The sequence below is a fragment of the Triticum aestivum genome, chromosome 5D (assembly GCF_018294505.1).
Source record: "Triticum aestivum cultivar Chinese Spring chromosome 5D, IWGSC CS RefSeq v2.1, whole genome shotgun sequence".
Lineage (NCBI taxonomy): Eukaryota > Viridiplantae > Streptophyta > Magnoliopsida > Poales > Poaceae > Triticum > Triticum aestivum.
This window is the reverse complement of record NC_057808.1, coordinates 39,998,993-40,018,588: the sequence shown is the minus strand read 5'-3', so window position 1 is coordinate 40,018,588 and position 19,596 is coordinate 39,998,993.

The following is a 19,596-nucleotide window of genomic DNA, read 5'->3' as shown; positions in this document are numbered from 1 at the left end:
GGTTAACGCCATGTTAGATATATCGGGTTTATCCAAGGTATGGTGGGGGGAGGCTATATTGACGGCATGTCATGTCCTGAATAAAGTTCCGACAAAGGATAATGAGATCACTCCCTATGAGAATGGGCGAAGAGAAGGACAACTCTCTCGTACTTGCGTACTTGGGGCTGTTTGGCGAAAGTCAATATGCCGACCCCCAAAAAGCGTAAGCTTGGACCCAAGACTGTGGAGTGCGTTAATTTGGGCTACGCTAAGAACAACTTTGGCTATAGATTTCTAGTAGTGAAATCTGAGGTACCTGACCAGAAGGTCGGTATAATTATGGAGTCTAAGGATGCTACATTCTTCGAGGATATTTTTCCTATGAGAGATACGCAAAGCACTTCTAGACAGGAATCTGAGGAGAATCCTGAGCTTGCCATTCCTATGGAATATTATGAACAAACACATGATGAAAATCCTAAGGAGGATGGCGAGGAAACCCTTGGTAGGGGCAAGAGACAAAGGACTGCAAAGACCTTTGGTTATGATTTCTTCGTGTACCTCATGGATGATACTCCCACTTCTATTTTAGAAGCGTATGCCTCTCCAGAAGCTGACTACTAGAAGGATGCGGTCCGTAGTGAGATGGATTCCATCATGGCTAACGGGACATGGGAGATCACTGAACGTCCCTATGGTTGCAAACCATTGGGATTTAAGTGGGTGTTCGGAAAGAAGCTTAGGCCCGATGCTACAATTGAAAAGTACTAGGCTATGCTTGTGGCCAAGGGCTATGACCAGAAAGAAGAGGAAGATTTCTTCAATACTTATTCACCTGTGGCCAGATTGACCACCATTCGAGTATTACTCTCGTTGGCGGCCTCGCATGGTCTTCTCGTCCACCAAATGGATGTTAAGACGACTTTTCTGAATGGAGAGCTAAACGAGGAAATCTACATGCAACAGCCAGATGGCTTTGTGATAGATGGTCAGGAAGGAAAAGTGTGTAGGTTGCTGATATCTTTATACGGCCTGAAACAAGCACCCAAGCAATCCCATGATAAGTTTAATACAACTCTGACATCTGTTGGCTTCGTTGTCAATGAAGCTGACAAATGTGTATACTATCGCCATGGTGGGGGCGAAGGAGTTATAATGTGCTTGTATGTTGATGATATACTGATATTCGGAGCCAACCTCAAAGTCATTGAGGAGGTCAAGACATTTCTGTCTCAGAACTTTGAGATGAAAGACCTTGGTGTGGCTGATGTTATCTTGAACATCAAGCTATTGAGAGATAATGAGGGCGGGATTACACTACTGCAATCCCATTATGTTGAGAAGGTGTTGAGTCTTTTTGGATATTCGGACTGCACACCATCTCAAACAGCATATGATCCTAGCATGTTGATTCGAAAGTCCAAAGGCATGTCTAAAGATCAATTGAGATACTCTCAAATCATTGGTTCACTTATGTACCTAGCGAGCGCAACGCGACCTCACATAGCTTTTGCTGTGAGCAAACTAAGCCGATTTGTTTCCAAACTGGGTGATGTACATTGGCATGCTGTTGAAAGAGTTATGCGCTATCTAAAAGGTACTATGAACTATGGACTTCACTATACTGGATACCCGTCGGTACTTGAAGTGTATAGTGATGCGAATTGGATCTCTGATGCTGATGAGATGAAGGCCATGACTTGGTATATGTTTACTCTTGGAGGTGGCACTGTTTCCTGGAAGTCCTGCAAGCAAACGATATTAACGAGATCGACAACGGAAGCAGAATTAACAACATTAGGCACATCTGGTATCGAAGCAGGATGACTTCGAGATCTTTTGGTGGACTTGCCATTGGTTGATAAACCAGTTCTGGCTATCCTTATGAACTGTGACAATCAGACTATCATCACCAAGGTGAAGAGTTCAAATGACAACATGAAGTCCAACAAACACATAAGAATGAGATTAAAAGCTGTCAGAAAATGAAGGAACTCCGGAGTGATAGCGCTGGAGTATGTCCAAATGGCTAAGAATCTGGCAGATCCCTTTACTAAAGGGCTATCACATGTTGTGATAGATAATGCATCGAGGGAGATGGGTATGAGACCCACATGAGTTGCCATGGTGGTAACCCAACCTATGTGATCAGAGATCCCGTGAAGTAGGACCTGGGAAAACAAGCCAATGGTGAACTGAGGAGAGTAACTATACTAACCCACTCCGTTGGAGATTCAATACTCTTGATAATGTATGGTAGGATGACTATTGTCTTAATGTGTTCCAAAGCTTATGTAAGCAAGATGCTATCCTACAGAGTGATCTTTGGAGGAACACACCTATATGAGCCCGACTGCTCGTCACAGTCTATGAGATTGGGGTGATCTCTAGTAAGCTCGTGAATAGGCCAGGAGTGTGACTTATATGCTCCACACGAGGGGTCAGCCTTTGGTAGCCTAGTACTAGTAAGACATGTGGTGAAGCTTCTTTACACCAAAATGACAATTCAAGGCATGGTCCATTGTTCAGTTGTGAAGGAGTGTAGCTACTTTCTATAGGTGAAATTCAACCTTAACATGTCTTCACTGAAACACTAGTACGTCGAAACAACAATTGGAACAGAGGACACAATGGGCCCTCGAGACCTGGTGGGGGATTGTTGACATATGGGTTTAATTGGCACTAGGTGTAGTGGGAAGTTTAGTCCCACCCCGGAAGTTGGACCTCCTTATAAGGGTTTCTCTTCCACATGCTATTGGAGCTTGAGAAGAGAAGAGGCCCTCGTGCACTCCTCCTCCGCCGCCCGCCTTGCCGCGCCGCGCCGCGGGTTGCGGGAATGAGCCGAGTCGAGCTCACACCAATGCGCTTATTTTTGCCAGTAGTAACCGAGAGTTTTCTGACAGCTGGGCCACGATCTGAGACGTCGGATCATCACGGATTCGAACGTGGGTCGAGCCCACGCGGTTGCGCCTATATAAGTGTGAGGTGTCTCCTAACCCTAGCCGCCACGATCAGATCACATCTGCACCACGTGCACGCCCACCGTCGTTCCTTTGATGCTGCTGCCGCCGGTGACTCCATCCCGTCCGCCGCGTACACGGTAGACGGAAGAGCAGGTCTCCGAACCCCGCCTCTCCGGATCCTGTACGGGAGAGGGGCGAATAGGTTTTTGTGAAGCGACTACGCGACTGCTCGCCCCAGATCCGCTACTTCCTCTACGTCCGCGTCGTCTTCGTCAACACCATGTCTCATACCGAAGCCGACCGTCTTGCCGCCGAGAAGCTCGAGGCCGACAAGAAGGCTGCTGATGACGCCGCTGCTGCCCCCGCCGCCGCGGCTTCTGCCTGGCCTACCGAAGGGTATAACACGTTTATCCCGCTCTTGTTTATTTTCGTATTAGCAGTACTAGCAGTATGTGTAAATATGTCTACTGTTTGCATAGTACGTGCTTATTTAGATAATAATTAGTATGTCGTTAATTCAGTCAATGCCATGCTAGCGATTTATCTTTGGATTAAATTAGTCAAAAAATTGCCTATTTATTCAGCACTCTCGGCCTAAATATTGGATCTTGTTGGGTGGTTTGTGCCAAAGGTGGTGTCGGGGTATGTGGGTAGCTTGGTGAGGTGATCATGCTCAACATTCGCTCCCTTGACGACATGTTCATGCGTGCTCTCTCGGGTGAGCTGTTCGACCTCCTGATGGTGTGATGCCCTTGCATTGTGATGACGTCTTGCTAACTGGGAGCTGGTGAAGGCTGTTCTTTCTCCGGTGGCATGCCTCCCTCCAAGACACCACTTCTTCTCATGTATGATTGCGAGCGCAGATGAGGACCTCAACGTTGAAGTTGCACTTACTTTTATTTTTACCATTTGCTTTCGTTGTTAGCTGATTTTTCAACACTTTGTATCTACCATTTGGGGCTTTATTAATTTGAAACCAGGCATTATGCATTTGACCTAAAAGTAATGCAATGCAGTCCACACATCACTCTAGATCATGAGAGCATTAGGAGAGATGACAGCACAACAGATTTTTGAGAGACCAGAAAAAGAACGAAACTTGAGTAATATATATTTAAGAGGCCAAAAGTTGAGTAAAACGTGCTAGCCTATTGAAGTTTATGGGAAAAAACTAAACTGAGCCAATAGTCCAGGAGCAAAAATCGTCCTATTCCAAAAAGGAGTAGAAAAAGAAAGTTCTTGGTGTGGATCCTATAAGTGAAGGCATACTCAAGTATTCTTCCTAGTGAGGTTTTCTCCCATCAATGTTGTAGTCTTCAAATAGGACCTCCTATATCCTAGGCTATTCTTTATTTTATTTTTATTGTTTGAAAGTACTCTTTATTTTTTTTATTGCTGTAAAATATTGTTCTTTTTAAACCTTTTTTGGGCATTTGTTGGCCATGTGTATTTTGTTATGCAGAGACCGGATATTCATTCATTGTGGTTTATCAATTCGAGCTCGATATAAACGTCTGATGAAAATACCATTTATCATCTTTTTTTTTAATCAGGAAGACAGATGATGCTGCTGAGGTGAAGGGCGTATGCGATGAAGGGAGAAAATACAAGCTGGATTGGCCGGCAAGAGTTAACTGCTTTCACATCCATGTCGTTGTCCATGTTCATGTGCAGCCTTTGATTAGTCAAGGGAACAACAAAACATGTGCGACCGTGCAGACGTATGTCGGCACATAATAAGGAACCTGAACAGGAGCCTCTTCCCCTCCTTCAGGTAAACACCAACAAATCCACGTTAAACAACAATATTTTGTCTGGATTTCTACAGGAAGGGAATTGAACTATGCTATTTGAAATTCTGCATGCAAGCTCTCTCTCTCTCTCTCTCTCTCTCTCTCAATGAAATTATGCTTGATCTCTAAAAGTTCCTGGGTCCAAAAGACTAAAACAGAGCTTGCGTTAAGGTTGCTGAGGCTTTGGCGGTTTTGAGTTAAAAGATAATCACATGGATAAGTGCGTCGTAGGTGGATAGACACCAAGGAGGAAGATGATATGTATGAAGAGGCAGTAGTACATTTGAGGGTACACACTAGATGATTGAGGCAGAGAGAGGCAGTACAACACATGGATGACCTCTACTTTGTCTGCTCGTCTCTATCTTAGTTTACTCCTCCCCTCACATGGGTCAACTGCTGCTGCTGTCACAAACTTTCCAGTGCAGCGTGATGTATGACACTAACGAGCAAGTAGTAGCCGAAAAGAATGAGAGATGCTCATGGCTTCTCTCTTTTCCTTCAAAAGAGGAAAAGGGGATGAGAGCTTTCTTTCCAAGTCTCAACAGCACTCTTCAGGTACAGCATGACCTAACAACATTGGGAGCCTAGCTCTCGCCTGTGCTATGTAACACTGGGCTATTAGTATATCTCAAGAAAACGAATATCAGCTTGGACTCGGACTGTGGCAGACATGGACATGAGATCAAGTTGAGAAGGGTTGATAGATTGCCCAACTCACAAAAGATGGGGGATATACTCTCTTTCTTTTTAACCTTCCCTGATCAATCATGTCGTCAGTCGTCTATTCGCGCTGATCCAGCGTAAGATCCTGTCTCAGAGCAAGCCAAGCCGCACGTCACTTCATGCCGCTTACAGTTACAGTCGCCGCCCTACACTCTTCAGTCTTGCTCAGGGATCCAATTCCCGGACAGTTTCGTCGCCTGGTGCCGGCCGGGGTCCGTCGCCGGAAATGGGGTCTCTCTCGATCGGCATAAACTGGTGACAACAATGTATGCTGGGGAGGCAGACGAGAACACCGACTAACCTGTCATGCATGAGCCCTACAGAAGATGTCCATTAGCAATTAGTGAGGCTGTCCAAGCTGGGATCTGGTTTGGCGTAAGCAAGCAAGGACCATATCACTGTCCATCGAACAGAAGTTGTGTACAAACTGCTGTGGCTCGATCACTACAAAGGCCATCCTCCACCAGCAGCTAATAATAAAGGCGATCGACCCCCATGTACGAATGATTTTGACGAGCTTTCAAGTGACTAAGCAGGACAGATCTAGCTAACTCAGGTCGAGTTATGATGATTAACTCCGGAGGGCCATTCTTGTGGATCCACAGCAGACTGCACATGTGCTGTACTGCTCAACATCTCTCGCAGGCAGAGACCGCAGGAGATTTCTGTAGCAAAGAAACAGAAACACAGAGATAAATAAATGATCAGGTATATAGACGACACATACATATAACAAGTACTCCTATATGGGTGCTACTACTAAGCAGTAATCGTTTTCTACACCACCAATGTAGCTTAATTTTAGTTATATTTTGGTATGACAAACTCTTGCACTAGATAGATAGGCCCTCTTACACATTGTGAGAACTTTTGCTGAATAACCGTGTGTGCTATGTACATCAAAAACTGAATTCACCGTTGGCTGCTTGTTTGCACTCATGCACACATGAGCAAATATCTACAGCAAAACGTAAAATACGTAAAAAGCATTATCAGATGACATGAGGATGAGGTAACTCATATATCATCAAACCTAATAAGATTGCATATCGACCTGCTCGTACCCTTTTGATGTTTTTCTTTCTCTCTGGTCGTCTGACTCCTAACTTGACTGGATCTGGGTCCTTTTGTACTCCTCTCTGCGCAGAGACCTTTATATTTCTTTTTACACTTTATTTACTCGTAGTAGGGTCCTCGCGTCTGTCCAGGAAAAAGAAAAATCCACCAAGGAGCTTATCAATGGTAAAAGGTTGATTTGTATATATGACAATGATGTTCTTTTTTTCTAAAAGCGTACGACAATGATGTGAAAACTTTGTTGTGATTTACTTTGACTCGACTAAACAAACTACATGAAAGAACAAACCGTTTTATAAGGCTGGAAAAGCTTGGATCCTAAACATTTGTTAAAACTAGCCCCTCCAAGGCAGCAAAACTAGTGAAGTTATAAAGGAAAACAAACATTTGCTCTATGCTGACCTGTGCTCCTGCTGTACCCTCTCACAGTCGCCGGTACACAAGTAGTTGGGAGCTATGAACTTGGGACACTGGCTCTATGCTGATCTGTGCTCCTGGTAGACATGTCAGCTTAAACATGGTAAACATCCGTACGCATCATGACAAATGTCTGACTCAAGACGACGATTTAAAAAATACTTAAAAAAACAAACAAAAAATGTCGTGCAAGTGATACAAATAAAAATTCAACCAAGATGAGGCTTCGTCATTATTTCTGGCAAATAATCTTCCTTAATTCGAGTTACTGCCTCGCAAAAATAATAATAATTCAGGTTTCTTCAAAAAAGATGGAAAGGAGACATCAAAGAGGATTTTAAGTTGATATATGTAGTGTATGTTGTCAAATTAATTTTTTAAATGGTGATAAGTGATTTTTGTTGTTTAACTGCGGCAATGTAATGAAGAAAGAAAGAAAGAAGGTTAACTAACATATATCCCAGAAGAAGGATTCTTTTAGGCGATCTCAGAACAAAGATAGTACCTTTTTTTTAACCGGAGATGGGCCGGCAGCGAAGGTAGTGGGATTCTTCTGCAGGAGCTATTTGACTATCAACGTATCATATTTTGTGCTCACTAAGTCAAATAGGCGGGATGACACAAAGGGGCTGCGCGCATAGGCCGGCTTCCCAACGGTTTTGCAACCAATTTTTTTTCTGTTTCAAACTATTTTTTCCCTTTTTTCCCTTTCTTTCATTTCGGTCAGTAATCGGTTGGTTTGTCTTTTTCTTTTGTTTTATAGCGGTTCTTTATTTCTTGTATTTTTTACTCTGGTATTTTGGCTTTCTTTCATTTGTTTTTTAATTTATTTTTATTTTCTATTTGTATACATTTATACAAAATAATACCCAATAAGATTTCAAAATATACAATATAAATTTACAAAATACATGATGAATTTATTAATACGCATGTAACATTTTTAAATAGATGGTAAACTTTTTTAAAACACTATGAATACTTTTCAAAGTTCTTGTTATTGATTTTATAGTTAAACAAGTTTTAACAACGAATATGAATACATTCCAAGAATATGATTTCGAATTTTTTAGAACACATTGTTTAACATTTAGTACAATGCGCATTTCGTTTGAAAGTTAATCAATGTAAGATTTTACCGAAAACAAAACTCAGACGTAAATGGGCCGCTTTACTTCCGGCCATATAGGTAGCACCATATTTGTGTCTCTATATCTTGCTTCGCGCGAGATTCCCTATTTGGCACCATAAGCGCAAAATTGAGTGTAATTCATGCACAGCGCACAACCCCCAACCAAAGGAGACCGGCCAATTTTTCTCACTGTAGCTGTAGTCTGTTTATCACGCTTTTTCTTGGCCGGTCATTTTTCTGTTTTTATTGCTGTGAGTTTTTATGCTGGTTTTTGTTTGTTCTTTCTTGTAGTTATATTATTTTATCTTTCCTTTTACCTTTCCTACTTATTTTCCATTTAAATTTGAATCAACCTTTTCCTTTTACAAAATTGGTGAACTTTTTCTGATTTTATTAAAAAAAATCCAATCCGTTAACTTTTTTTTAAATCTGAGATTTTATTACATTTCGAGAACTTTTATCAATATCATGTTTCAGATTTGTGATATTTTCTCAAAATTAATTTTTTTGCAAAGTTGTGAACTTTTTATCGAATCCACCATTTTTTCAAAATCATGAACTTTTTGCAAATTCGTGTACTTGTTTAAAAATATATGAACTGTTGGAATGTTTTTCCAAATTCAGGAACATTTTTTCAAAATTTAATATTTTTCTAGTTATTAAAATTTTGTGATTTTTTTACAATTTCATGATTTTATTTAAATCTGATTTGTTTTCTCAAAGTCAATGGTTGACTGGTCGAGTCAACCGTTGCCATGTGAGAAGGAATATGTTTTTTATTCTTTGATGAGATTTAAGGTAGCAGGTCGGAGAAACAACCGAGCGATCCCTGCACGCCGGCGTGGATGGGCTGTCCCACTTAGCAAGCCAGTGAGCGTCGTTTCGCTCAGTGACGCTTAAAGCGCTGAGTAGGAGCTCCCTGCTAGACTGACCGTAAGCTTGCGTCAAGCGACACACTAGACTGACCGTAACCTAGCCTCAAGCCACACACTAGTTCTGTTTTAATCAAATTTATTTTTTTCCTTTTATCTATATTTTCAATATATCTATTTCAATCATTAAGTTACTTAATATTTTGGAGAACGTTCACCGTGCATTTAAAAAATGGTAATGCAATGTAAAATCTTTATTTGCGCAGATTAATAAGTTTCCACAATTCAAAAAGTATTCTCACAGTTGATAACAAATGGTCGAATGCTTAAAAGAAATTCTAACATTTTGTAAAAATGTTCTTCGAAATGTAAAATATATTCACGTAATTTCTAAAATGTCCATTCAGAAAATGTCCACAAGTTTTAAAAATATGTTTCATGACATATTACAAAATTTTCATTAAATGTAAAGGTATGTTCATCAAAATTTAGAATATAGTCATTAAGTAAAAGAAAAGTTCTAACACTTAATAAATGTTTGCATATTTAAAAAAAATTCATGACATTTTTAAAAAATCTTCAATGTGTATTTAAAAATGTCCTTTTTGTATGGAAAAAAGTTGAACATGGCATTTTCTGATGTTCAACATGTATTCAGATAAATGTTCAACGACTATCTAAACAATGTTCTATTATATGAAAATGATCAATGTGTGTTAAAGTATTTTGAAAAATGAAAACGAAAACAAAAAAACATAACAAAATAAAGAAAATTGAAAATAAAAAACCTAAAGAAAACTTGATAAAGGATAACACGAAAAAGTAAAAGGAAAAATATCTTCCCAAAACTAAAGGATAAGATATACTTTGAAGCTTGCTGCCTATTATTGGGCTGGCCCACTTTCCACTTCTGTACCACCGACGGCACTCGTGCGCAAATGCTAAATGTCGCTTCTCATGGGATGGAAGCTACGATCCCATATGGGGGTCCCCCTATCCCTCCCGTGGGCTTGTCCAATAACGTACGTTTTTTTAGAGAGAACATCGGCTTTTATTGATCAAGCAACAAAGTTACAAAGGTTCTCCCGGATGCAATCCGGAGCATAATGAAAAATACAAAGGCTAGAAGAGCCCAAACTTGATCTAGCTAATACATGAGCTAAAACATTACAATCCGACGAACGTGATGAAAGGCCACAGATAAGAGGCCATTAGCCAAAGACTTGACATCTGCAAGGATAGAGCCCATCACCGAGCGATCCCTAGACGAAGACGTCACCCGTTGCGCCACCGAGAGGCAATCAGTCTTGAAAAGGACATTGGTAAAGCCCTCCTCCCGGACTAAGCTGACAGCGCGCCGAAGAGCCATTGCTTCAGCCAATTCTGAAGAACGCACGCCCCTTAAATGTTCTGAGCATGCAGCCACACAATTCCCCTCATGGTAGAGAATCACCACTCCAATGCCGGACATGCCCAGCTCCTCACATACAGTGGTGTCAGAGAACGCAACCACTGTACCTTGCGACGGCGGAGACCAAAGACGGACAGAAGAGGAGGTCTCACGCCTGGGAGCATGTACAGGTTTGAAAAGATGTTGGAAGATGAGGTCTATATATGCCTTTGTTCTGGCCGCGGTACTCCTAGGTGGAGGAGCAACATGTTCGTTTCTTGCAGTATTGCGAGCTTCCCATATGTGCCACATGAAAACAGTAAGAACAGTCGCATCCTGGTATTGGGACCTTCGCGTTAGCAGTTTTGGGAACCTTCTGCCGAGTTTTCCTTTTCTCTTTTGTGTTTTCTCTATTGATTCTTACATATTATTTTTAATTTTAATCATTTAAAAAATTCCTTTTCAATTTTCGTTTTTCCTATTTTTCGAATACATTTTGAATTCTTTTAATACACATATCAGTTTTTCACATATAGGTCAAACATTTTTCAAATAAGCGGTGAACACCTCTTTTCGGATAGATGTTGAACATTTTCCAAATGCATATTGGATATATTTTAAACACATACTGATTCATAAGTATTCTGAATATATATATATATATATATATATATATATATATATATATATATATATATATATATATATATATATAAACTAGCAGGCCACCCCGCCGCCGCGCCGCTGGATCCCGCGGACGTCCAGCGCCGGCGCTCGAAGGAGCCGCCCCGCGTCGGCGCCCACAAGCGGACGGGGAAGGAGGGCCCCGCCGCCACTGCGCCCCCCGGGCTTTGCCCGACGGAGCTCGCCGGCGACGGCGGGGGGCGGAGGGGGGAGGTGGGGCCGAGGGCCGCGGCCACAGGGGGTCCCCACGGGCGCGCGTGGGCGCGCCGCGGGAGGGGAGGGGAGGAGGGGGGAGAAGGGGAGGGGAGCGGGGCGGGCCGGGAGGCGCGCGCCCGGCGGCCGGCGGCGGCGGGGCTGGCCGGACCCTAGCGCAGCGGGGGAGCGGGGTCACGGCTTGTTTGCTTTGGGATCACATACTAGATGGATTTACCATGATCTGCCTTCCAATAACTGGGTTGACTAAACTTTCTTGAAAGATAATTTTAGCAGATGGAGGCATGCTTGGATCTCCAGTTGCGGCCACTGTATTGATATAAAAAAAGTTGCATGATGAGAGAAGGATTAAATATTGAAGCATACATGTTTTGAATGTTTTCTTGGACATAATTTTCATTTATTAACTCGTTAAACTGTACCCAGGAAACATCACCGGATTACACCAATTACAATGATATTGTCAACAAAGAAATAATACCAATTAAATTTAAAAAATACCTTTTGTTTTTTTACTTGTTTGAGTTGATGAGTTTGTTCCGCCATTGCTACTTCTACTGGTATGGCTAACTGCAGATTGCATATCATCGCTATATGTATCATGATTTTGCCTCCTACTCCGTTTGTACTCGCGATTTCTTGGCAGATAGACATCACGCTGTTCTGGAGCCATACGCAAGTATCTTTCCCGATTATTATATCGCTTTTTTTCAAGAGCATTTGTTGGCCCAGCACCTCTACACTCAATTGAGGAAGTATTATGATCACTATATACATCAAATGGATTTACCGAATGCTGAGTTCTAGCAACAGAATCGCCCACAGACTGAACAAAACCTTGTGCTGAAGAGGATGCTTGGACACAACCTGTGAACACTAATTTACTAAGTTATAATTGTTCATGTGTACATACTTTCGGAAAAAAAAAGTATCATATGAGACAAACTCCATATCAGATTTATCTTCCAATGATTGTCGGGAATCAGCCACATTAGTGATATCTCTAAATGGATTACGTGCTTGTAATCCAAGCGACCTTGGTAATTGATTGTTTAAGTTTTCCTTGCCTCCCCTCATATATGATTTCTGATCTTACACAAATTAAATCGAGTCGCTGGATGACAAAGTATACCATCAAAAAATTGTTCAATGTGAGATTCTCATAGTTTTATCTTGTATTTGTATGGCAGCATATAAGATCGGACTTAAAAAACCGAAAAGCTTATAGACACAAACACAAACACTTGAAGGTCGAAATTTAGGATCTTTGCATTATTTGATATCCCCTTGACTGGGTTGTACAAATCATCAATGTAGAAAAACAAAAGGCTTTGTGCACATAAACACAAACAGTTGGTGGTAAAAAAATTAGAATGCGAGACATTATTTGATTTAAGTAGGATCGGAAGACACAAATCAGTAAGTCAAGAAAGAAAAACTGGCCAGTTATTGGAATTATACTACGATACCTGTTTCTCAACTTGGTGAAATTGAATGATATGGCCAGTACGGCAGTGCGTGGTCCAAATTCCAGTAGCACCCGTGCAGCTCTCCAACGATGCCTCCTATTTCCACGGGATATTGTAGTGGGCGAGAAGACACCAAGCACACCGGATTTGTGTTCCAGAATAAACGCCTAGAGCAGCTCAATGATGACGGGAGGTTAGCGCGAATTGATGCCCCGGGTGGAGTGGCGAGGTAGAGGGAGGAGCGTAGCGCGATCTGCTGACCGGATCCAAGGATCGGATTGGTGAGGTAGAGGGAGAGGGAGAAGGAGAAGCGGTTGGAAGGGTGGGGATTAAGGTGTGACGGATGTGCAATTGATGGGGTGGTTTGAATCGGTTTAGGAAACGCGGATCGACAAAGGGGATGAGCTTGGCGGTGGTATGAGCAGTCACGCGGGGGAACAGTTGAGGTAATCTTGTCGGTGGAGCTTCCGGTGGGTTCCAGACTACAGTTGCGCGCCTTGGAGTCACTATAAAGCGCGCGCGGGGCAAATTCAACTTTTCACTCATGTCCACGTGGAAGGATCTTGTGCAGCACATGACTTGATCTGACGGCCAGCAGCTCCTGGATTTGCCAATTCAGAGTCGTCGGATTGAGCACATACAAAGGCTGATAGCAAAAGTTATTACCACACTATATAGGGGTATAGACTAGCACATATGCCCGTGCGTTGCAACGGAAAAAATTGATGTTTTGTGCAAGCATAATGGCCCCACAGCAATGGATTCACTATGAAGAACACTGCAACGCAACATCCTTCTACAACATGAACATCAAAAAATGCGATGCAATTTAGCCGTGTTATATTTGTTTGCCGGGCATATTCTCCCACTGATTCCATTTAAGTACAACGCATCCTTTAATTACCATGACGTCCACACCCATTTTAGTTGAAAATCAAATCCTTCATTTTCTAATTTAATAGCCGCAACACATTGAAGGCTACATATCTTTCCTTTTAATTATCCTACCTTTTTACCTCAAGTCCGTCCTTTAATTAGCCTCATCTATTTGAATATTCTATTTATGAAGACCACAATCTTTCTTTTATTTATTTCACCGGTTTACCCTTAATCCTTTATTTAATTAGCCTCATATGTTTTATATTTTATTTAAGCCCAAAATCCTTTCTTTAGTTAGCTCATTCGCTTAATTAGCTCGCCCTAAACACGAGGATTGTCACTTGTATATGTTGACCGAGTTGGGATTAGTAAATGTGAATGACGCATAGGTCGTTGATTGTTACATCGAAGATCCAGATAGGAGGTCTTGTGATCAATTCCCACAATGTTGATTTATTTTGACCCAATTATTTTTCGCGGTCTCTATGAAAGCCTATATAAGGCCCATCAACGTACAAGTACCTGGCCCAGCTCGCTTAGCCTGTGTAGGAGCCAACATTATGAAACTTTAGCATGCACTCAAACCAAACGAAAAGGACTGAACCAAACCAAGAATACCTATTCCCTTTAATAATAGGTATAGATATATATATATATCACCGTAGAGAGAATGCAAGTAAACTCAGAAAAAAATTCAAACACTTAATGCTATCTCATATATGGATAGTCTTGCATGCAGTAAACTAGGAAACAGATTATAAATAATGCATGTCACTTGCATCCAAATGCTTAACGGGTTGACCCGAACAAGGTGCCCAGGCACCTAGGTGCCCTAGTTAATTTACCTATATATATGACAAATTTTATCTACCACCGGTGGTAGTTACCACCACTTGAGTTTTGTATGTTGTATGTAGTATTTATTAAATCGAAGAGTATACGTGTAGTATGTAGTATATAAGAATGTTTAGGTAGTATATATACTACTTTTTTGGTAGTATGTATCATATTTTGAGTATACTAATTTTTACATACAAATATGTACGTATTTCATAAATATAATAAAAACCATGAGCCAACTTGCAATTTTTTCATGTAACTCACATTGAAGTATCTTATATATAGTATATGAACATACTTAAAATGATAAAGTAGAATATATAGTATCACATGGTAGTATATGAGACATGTGGGGTAACTACCCCCAGGTGGTAAGATAAATTTTCCCTATATATATATACATATATATATATATATTCTATATATATATGAACAGTTTTTAAAATTCTGGTTGAATTAATAAATATGTTTGCAAATTTATAAAAATGTGTAATATTTATAAAAAGTCTTATGGATTTTCAAAAAATGTTCATGAATTTGAGAAATATTGTGAATGCAATTCCTCACAATATTTTGAGTTAATAAAGCAGTTTTACCCCCATATAAAAATTTGCACAGCTATTTTCTCATGACATGATAAGTTATAGTTCGGGGGCATTAACTATACAATAATTTTTTCGCTCTCAATAAATCACACACCATGCATGTCCTCCCTTGTGTTCCTTTTGAATTTGAGCATCATACTTGCAAGAAAACTGAACATAAGGTTTGAAAACATAACCGCAACAATTGCCGTTGAAACAAAAGCAACCATTTCGGTAATGTTTGGTACCACAAAAATTGTGCCTAATTTTTTGGATTATATTCAAAATCAAATTAAAATTCAGTCAAAAGTATGTGAATTTTGACCAATATAATTCCATTGTTCCAAAATATCAAACTGTTCAAAATATGCCACAGAGGCAATAATAAAATGGTTATTATCATATTTCCCATTTATGATAAAAGTTTATTATTGATGCTAGAATTGTATTGATCGGAAACTTAAATACATGTGTGAATACATAAACTATACCGTGTCCCTAGTCAGCCTCTACTAGACTAGCTCATTGATCAAAGATGATAAGGTTTCCTAACCATAGACATGAGTTGTCATTTGATGACGGGTCACATCATTAGGAGAATGATGTGATGGACTAGACCTAACCATAAGCTTAGCATCAAATCGTTCAAGTTATTTGCTATAGCTTTCTTCATGTCAAGTATCAGTTCCTTCGACCATAAGATCATGCAACTCCCGGATACCAGAGGAATACCTTGTGTGCTATCAAACGTCACATCGTAACTAGGAGATCATAAAGGTGCTCTAGAGGTATCTCTAAGGGTGTCTGTTGGGTTGGCATGGATCGAGACTGGGATTTGTCACTCCGTTTGACGGAGAGGTATCTATGGGCCCTCTTGGTAATACAACATCACAAGAAGCTTGAAACCAATGTGACTAAGGACTTAATCGTGGGATCTTGTATCACAGAACGAGTAAAGAGACTTGTTGTTAACGAGATTTAACTAAATATGAAATACCGACGATCGAATCTCGGGCAAGTAACATACCGACGGATAAAGGGATCTCCATATGGGATTAACCAAATTCTTGACATCGTGGTTCAACCGATAAAAGATCTCCGTGGAATATGTAGGAACCAATATGGGTATCCAGGTCCCGCTATTAGTAATTGACTGGAGAGGTGTCTCGGTCATGACTACATGATTCCCGAACCCGCAGGGTCGCATGCTTAACGTTCGTTGACGCTAGAGTAGTATTGGGATATTTGATGATTGGTAACCGAATATTGCTCGGAGTCCCGGATGAGATCCCGGACATCTCGAGGAGTCTCGGAATGGTCGGGAGGTAAGGATTTATAAATGGAAAGTTGTTTTCAGGGTTCCGAAAAAAGTTTCAGTTTTTCGGTATTGTACCGAGAAGCTTCCAGAAGGTTCCGGAAACTTCCAGAGGAGTTTGGAAGTCCACCAAGGGTTCCACCATGTCCCTAGGGTTAGCATGGGCTGAGGGGAGGCGCCATGGCCTTATTGGTTCAGGCGCACACAAGTCCCTCAAGGCCCACGCAATTGGGAAAGGTGGAAAGTCCACCTTTGTATGGAAGGAAAGGAGGAGGACTAGGATTCCACCTCCTCCCCCTTGGCTGCGCCCTAGGGTTTGGAGGGGCTGTTCCCCACGCCCCTCCACCTATATATAGTGAGGGGAGGGGATCCTAGAGAAGGACACAGAAAGCCCTTGGCGCCCCTCTCTCTCCCGTTACTTCATAGTTCCACTGCCTCGTCCCGGCGATGCTTAGCGAAGCGTTGTTGGTGCTCCTCCACCATCATCACCACCATGTCGTCGTGTTGGTTTTGATCCCATCTACTTATCCTCTCCCTCTTCCTGGATCAAGAAGGAGGAATCTTCATCGAGCCGCACGTGTGCTAAACTCGGAGGTGCCGTCCGTTCGGCGCTAGATCGGTTGGATCGTGATCGGATCGCGAAGAGAACGACTACATCAACCACGTTATATAAGCTTCCGCTTAGCTATCTACAAGGGTAAGTAGATGATCTCCCCCTCTCATAGCTATGCATCTCCATGGATAGATCTTGCGTGTGCATAGAATTTTTTTTGTTTTCCATGCAACAGTCACCTAGCAGTGGCATCATGAACCAGGTCTATGCATAGATGATATGCACGAGTAGAACACAAAGGAGTTGTGGGCGGTGATGTTCGTATTGCTTACCACCAATGTATTATTTTGATTTAGCGGTATTGTGGGATGAAGCGGCCCGGACCAACCTTACATGTCCACGTACATGAGACTGGTTCCACCGACTAACATGCAACTTGTTTTGCATAAGGTGGCTGGCGGGTGTCTGTCTCTCCCACTTTAGTTGAACCTGATTTGACTACGGCGGTCCGTGCAGAAGGTTAAACAGCAACTTGATAATCACCATTGTGGTTTTGCGTAGGTAAGAACGGTTCTTGCTAGTTGCCCGTAGCAGCCACCACTACAAAAAAATACACTTCCGTGCTGATACGTGTTTGTCACAGTAGGTCGCATTTTTTGTCATGCATGTACATCCATGACGATTTTATGACAGAATCAAGATAGTCATACCTGTGCTGTCGTAGAAGTGTTCCATGACATTACCAAAATTATCATCACGGAAGTGTCCACTTCCATGACGATAAATCGCGCGTTATAGAAGTGCTTTCGTCAAGGGTGACCGACATGTGGCATCCACCATAACAGGACGCCGTTAAGCTACTGGGTCCGGTTTTGGATCCGATAACCCGCTAACAGCCACGACCAATGTCGATTTTCCACGTGTAAAATTCTCATTGGCCAGCGGAACCACGCGTCAGCTCTGCGTTGGCATAGGAGTCACTCATCCAACTGTCGAGATGGGCCTATGATATGTTGACACGTGGACGGGCCCAAAAGTGGCCCATAAAGTTTAAATGGGCCAGCCCAACTAAAGGCCCACAAGATTTAGCGGACCATAATGGGCCGGCCCAGCTAAAGGCCCACAAGATTTTGCAGACCATAATGGGCCGGCCCAGCTAAAGGCCCACAAGATTTAGCAGACCACAATGGGCCAACCCAGCTAAAGGCCCAGAAGATTTTGCAGACCATAATGGGCTGGCCCAGCTAAAGGCCCAACATTCTCAGTTAAGGCCCGGACGGCTAATGTCAAATCGGCCCGTCCTAAACTTGTCATCATCGCGGCCCATGGTCACTTCTGGCCCGTTAACAGTCCGCTAAGTATATGGGCCGAATTACGGCCCAGTGTATTTCCAGCCTGTTAAAGGTCCTGCTTCATTTGGGCCCATTTACAGGCCATTGAAACTTTCGGCCCATAAACAACCGTGAAGGATTTGGGTCATATTCGGCCATGTCTGACATTCAACCTGTTAGAGGCCCACTATAGATTTGGGCCACTTTCAGCCTGTTGTGATTTTCGGCCTGTTAACGTCGGACGAAATCCATGGGCCATATGTGGCCCAACGTCACATCAGGCCCATTAACGTCCCATATAAAAATGACGATAATCTAGCCTGACAGAACTTCCGGCCTGTTAAATGCCTGTGTATTAGGTCCGCGCATTTACGGCCCGTCCGAATTTCGGCCTGTGAAAGATCCGCATCGTAAATAGGCCACCATTTCGGCCTGCTAAGACCAGTGGGTTATTTGGCACAATCAGGGCCCAATCTCACTTTCGGTCTATTAAAGGCTCATGTTTTTATGGGCTCGAGATATTTACACCTGTAACAGCCTATTATTACGGAGGGCCCAAATTATGTTTAGGCCTGTTAAAGGCCCACTATGGGCACAGGCCTACCAGAAAAATATGAAAGCTTATGCTGATTTAGGCCCAGGTATTTTTAGTGGGCTACATGCAAATTTCGGCCCATAATCATTTTTTAGACCAATTGGAATGGGCCCAACGAATGTTGGCATGTTGGGCTCCTACGAAGCTTTCGGCCGAATACATTACTAAGATAAACCTACACTATACAAAAATAGCGTCATAATTACTACAGCCTTTGGCAGCATCATAAATGCTGTATCACAACAAAATAAATTCCAACCATACAACAAAAGGCCTGTTGGCATAAAGTTTACAGTCCTTGCAGTAAAAGCACCATCAGATGTATAGAAGCACATATTATTTGACCTGAGTGCTAATGTTTCAGGCTGTAGAATCTGATGGAGCAGCACGATCTTCACCTTTTTTCCGCCATTGCTCTTGAACAACGAAGCGAATGTCTGATAGTCTGGTTTCAAAACCATTCATATCTTGACAACATTTGTCAACCACTATTCTTGTTTCCGAAATGACGTCCATTAGGGATTGGACATATGTCTGGAGCACATATATATCACTCTGTCTAGCAGGAAGATTTTGTTCAGTAGGCGATTTGGACGAGGTTACCTTGACAACCAACCCAGAATTATGCAGGAAGGTGCTTTTTGCACTGTTAGTGGAGAGATACTGGCGCATTGCAGCAAGAGGTGACATTGTGCCTGTGGTAGCCTCGTCACCTTCAGGTGGTTGTGGCTGTTCAATCATTTGTTCCATAGCTTCCTGAAAGTTTGAACTTGTAGATTAG